Source organism: Ursus americanus, chromosome 2, assembly GCF_024610735.1.
Source record: "Ursus americanus isolate L20-20 chromosome 2, mUrsAme1.1.p, whole genome shotgun sequence".
In the NCBI taxonomy this organism is placed as follows: Eukaryota; Metazoa; Chordata; class Mammalia; order Carnivora; family Ursidae; genus Ursus; species Ursus americanus.
The window spans coordinates 84890259-84895159 of record NC_142128.1 but is presented as its reverse complement, the minus strand read 5'-3'; the positions used below and the strand labels follow the sequence as shown (position 1 = coordinate 84895159).

The 4901-nt window shown below is 50.5% G+C and overlaps 1 non-coding gene across 1 annotated transcript; it reads left to right on the top strand.

Annotated features, from left to right (window-relative positions):
* Window positions 1-622: 622 nt before the first annotated feature.
* LOC148110674 (signal recognition particle RNA) lies at window positions 623-923 on the top strand. The gene has a single exon (XR_015723437.1).
* Window positions 924-4901: the final 3978 nt, after the last annotated feature.

Below are 4901 nucleotides of genomic sequence, written 5' to 3'. Positions count from 1 at the left end.
TGCTCCCAAATTCCCGGTGCACACAAACTGTGAGATAATAAATGTTTGTCATTTTAAGCTAAGTTTTTATTGGGGGCGGTAATTTGTTATGTTACAACAGATAACTGAGGAAGATGATACAGAATTTGAGGACCTTGAGGTGCCTGGGTGGCTCAGTCGTTAAGTGTCTGCCTTCGGCTCAGGGTGTGATCCCAGGGTCCTGGGATCAAGCCCCACATAGGGCTCCCTGCTCAGCTGGGAGTCTGCTTCTTCCTCTCCCACTCCCCCTGCTTGTGTTCCCTCTCTCGCTGGCTGTCTCTCTCTCTCTCTGTCAAATAAATAAATGAAATCTTAAAAAAAAAAAAAAAAGAATTTGAGGGCCTTGCGTCAGGTCCTGTGTGAGCTTGACAGCTCCTGGTTCTCTTCTACAGAATGTACTAGATCTGCCTGGAGCTACTCCTGCAGCCCATGTTTCTGCTGAAGATGGTTGACTTTTCTGTGATGAGAGTATAAGTCCAACTCTTACATATTTGCAGGTGAATAGGAATTTGCCTCAGTGTCTGGCAGCCCAGAAGGCTCTCACTTTAGGCAAACTTGAAGAGCTCTATTAGAGTACTGGTTGGGGAGGCCAGTGAGGAACTGACCTAGGGGGTGGTGGTGGGCACCTGTAGTCCCAGCTCCTTGAGAGGCTGAGGCAGGAGGACCACCTGAGCCCAGGAATGCTGGCCTAGGGAGTGCTGTGCCTACTGGGTGTCCACACGAAGTCTGGCATCAAGATGATGACCTCCTGGGAGCAGGTGACCACCATGTTGTCTAAGGAGGGGTCAACCAGCCTACACTGGGAACAGAGCAGGTCAAAACCCCTGTGCTAATCAGTAGTGGGAACGTGCTTGTGAATCGTCACTGCACTCCAGCCTGCACAACACAGTGAGACCCTTTCTATAGAATATATACATATATGTGGAAAAAAAGAACTAACCTCGAGTGAAGATTTGTCTAAGCTCATCTTGGGCCCCCTGATGTTTGAGGCAGATGACAGACCCAGGAAGTTGTTGATGTTATCCCTTCATAGATCCTAGTGTTTTATCCCTATATGAAATGGCTACAAGAAAGCAAAGAGCCTGGAACATGTTATCTCATACTAGTCATAGGGTATCCATAATCAGAAGAGTCCCCTTTTATTTTTATTTGTTTTTTTTATTTTTATTTTTTAAAGATTTTATTTTATTTATGTGACAGAACAGCCAGCGAGAGAGGGAACACAAGCAGGGGGAGTGGGAGAGGAAGAACCAGCTCATAGCAGAGGAGCCTGATGTGGGGCTCGATCCCGGAACACCGGGATCACTCCCTGAGCCGAAGCAGACGCTTAATGACTGCGCCACCCAGGCGCCCCGAAGAGTCTCCTTTTAAAACAATGTTTCTGAGCTTCCCCAAAACCCTGGTTGAGACTGTCTTTGAGTCACAGTTCAGGCAGTATATATTTCATGTCTGCTAGGTACCAAGTGCTACTTGAGGGGCTTGGGGTACAGCAATGAACAAAACAGCCAAAATCCCTGCCCTCATGAAGCTTACAGTCTTTTGAGGGAGACAGACAGCAAGTAAGGAAGCAAATAAGTAAGATGGTTTTGGAGGGGTAAGTGCAACGCGGAGAAGTAAAAAAGAGTGTGGTGCTGGGGCCAAGGGGAGCCCCGGGGGAGAAGAGGCAGGGTGGGCGGCTCTGAGGGGACCTTGAGCAGAGGTGCCTGTTGAGAAGTTCCATGCCGACACTCCAGGCAGAAGGGTCGGTCCTGTGGCAGGACCGAGTGTGGCTTGTGTGAAGAACAGCACAATGACACTTGGAGACTCCTGTGTGAGGATTCACACAACAAATCCCCCTCGAGGTGCAGAGTTTCAGGAAAAGTCTGTCCCTGCTGACCAATTTGTGCTCTTTTCAGCAAGAAAATAACTTACAACGTCTCCCTTTCAGCCTGGGCTTCCAGAAGGCTCAGAGCCAAATTCCGTGCCTGCCGTCGGTGGGCAATCAGCTCATCTCAGGGGTCCGGGAGAAGCTGCTCTCTCTGCCTCTTTATAGAAATAAATTCTCACGGGTCCCGGGCTGTCTCGGGATATGCTTATATTGTCGCCCAGATGCCCCCACAAGTCGAGCGGGAAGGGGGTAGAAGAATTAGACTATTAATAGTTGTCGTTCCACAGATTTTCACTGGAAACGAGGAAGTATAACAAAGTGGCGATCTCGTTGCCCTGCTGATTCATTGCCCAGAGATTTATTAACTCCGTACCGGTTTCCAGGAGCTGGGTGGGGGTCTGTGCGGAAGGATGGACAGGAGGGTCCCTGCCCTCAGCGTGCGCCCTCACCTTCTAGCATGCAGTGCAAACACGACAAGCAAATACTTACAAACGTCTGAGGCAGGCTGGCACGGGTGGGAGCCCGAGGGCGGCAGCTTGTCCTGGGGAAGACTGTGATGGCGGGGCGTCTGTGCGTGGGGTCCCTGCTCCCCATGGTAGGAGAAAGGCCACATCAGCCCCTTCACCCGCCCCCACCCGAGGAGGGTCGTGACTGGCTGCCCCACCAGTAGAACGTATGGGCATCTTCTGGGCTCAATCTCTGCCTCAGGGCCCTGGGGTCTGAGCTCCACGGCAAGAGTTTTCCTGACAGGAAGGAAAAAGAGATTGAAAATGTCTCAGCTCCGCAAGTCCTATTTTTAATTGATTTGCGCACAGACTCTTCAATCACGGTATTAATATTTAATTGTCCTGTCAGGTCAGATCCTTCCCTGTCAGACAGTTAAAAATGGCCTAGGACAGAGGAGGAAATGAGGTGGCGGGTGGCTTGCAGTGAGGAAAGTGAGGCGCTGGCTCGGGGGAGGGGCAATCTGGATCTGAGGGCCAAGCAGGAGCCACCCTGGCCCTACGCTCCTGACTGGAAGAACATCTGGCTCACTGTCCCCTGTCGCTGTCCCTTCATGCCTACGTCCGTGAGCACAGCAGTGCTTGTCTGCAAGGCCATTTAGGGAGCCATGTAAGAGTTCAGGCAACGCAGAGGCCTGTGGAGAAAGGGGAAGCTGAGAGGCTGGTCTCTGGAACCACGGCCCTGCCCTCTCTTCGAGCCCCCCAGTTTCCTAAATGTGAGGGGGCTGACTGGTGTCTTGGGTCCCACCCCTGCTTAGGTGAAACTGGATTTGTAGGCATGTTTCTTTGAGCAATGGTGTCTATCTTGGCTGCCTGGCATCACAGCAACATGGAAAAACAGCATTTTAGGTGAACGCACGCTCAGAGGCAGTCAGTCAACGTCTCCATGCGACTCATTCCAAGAGACTATTAATAGGCAGGAGATGAGAGGGACGCAAGAACTGGTTTTCAGTTTCAGCCTCTGGCTTCGTTTACACATCCTTTTTAAACACAGAAGCTGGGAGGTAAGGCCTGTTCCCCGGAGCCACGGGGGGAAACGAGCACCGTCCACATTCTGGAGGCCCTCATGGTCTCTTCTGACCACGGCTAATTCCTTCCCTGAACAGACGGCCAGCAAGTCCAGACAGTCACAGAAAATCGAGATGAGGTGATGCCTCATTTTCAGCAAACTATGAAGAAAAACTCATGTCATCTTCAGGAAAAGCTTCAATATCGCCTCTACCTCTCCTTGTGTCTTCTTGTTTCGAGGCAATGGTTCTCACGGGGGAGGAAGCATCTGCCCGAAGGGGACCTTAGGAAATGTGTGGGTGTGTTTGGTTGTCTTAGTGGTTGGGTTGGCCTGCTGTCAGGGCTCCGTGGGGGAAAGGGCAGAGATGCTAGACAGGCTGAAAGGCTCCGGATGGTGTTCTCAACCCAGAACTCTCTATCCTCCGCCCTGCGTGACTGCTGGGTGCCTGCCGTGTGTGCCGGTGTGGGGAACGTGTTTGGGATGATCGAGGCTAACACAGAACTCTATTTCACTCATAAAGTATTTGCTGCACACTTTCAAATGCACAAACTTTTCTAGGAAGGCAACTGTTGTGGAAATCAAGGCAAGACTGGATTTGGAGGTGGGGCTGTTCACCTTCTATTAAGATCAGATCCCTGATGGCAATGCCACCTGTGGCTCATGAGCTTCCAGAATCACACAGCTGTACCAGTCTGCATTCACAGCCGTCAGATTCATGGGAACGCGACTCCTGCCGGAGAGCATCTCAGACTTCCCGCCGGCTTCTAAAGGAGTCCCACCAAAATTTAATGTATTGAAACACATGCTGTTATCACAAGCGACTTTCATTTTATTTCTCCTTTATATTTCCATTAGGGCGTGATCCTGACTTTCAGAATTGTGTGTAGGTGGGTAATACTAATTTAATTTCAGGAACACAAAGGGGACATTATAAGATATTTGTTTTTGGCGGGAGGCGTTGGGTCTGATCCAGGTCCTAAACCAGGGTTGAAATGACTGGCTTTAGGTTTTAAAACAGCAAAAACTCTTGAGAGAAGAGCCAAGCAGGTGGATCGCCAGGATTTGGATCTCCTGAGTCACGTTCTGCTCTGAGGCTCAAAAGTTTCTGAGGACACAACTCTCTGCAAGCAACAGGCAGCTCCCGGGAAAGAGTGAAGGGTCAGAAGAGCAAGAGTGCAAGGGTCGCTGGAAAGCTGACATGCTGGCAGCTGCGTTAGTTGGGGGTAAAGCCAGTCTGCTCTAACAAAGGAAGCCAACAACTCGATGGCTTAAGGCACCGGGATGTTGATTTCTTTTGCAGGTCATGGTCAAGGCTGGGCCACAGCCACATCTGGGTGTTCGCCAGAAGAGAGAGGAGGGCGTGGAAGAGAGTGTGAGCCTTGCTGTTCAGGTTCAGGCTGGGAAGCGGCCCACCTCAGTTCCGCTTGTGCGTGTCCTCTGATGGGGGGGAAATGTCATCTTTATTTATTTATTTATTTATTTTTTTTTTAAAGATTTTATTTAT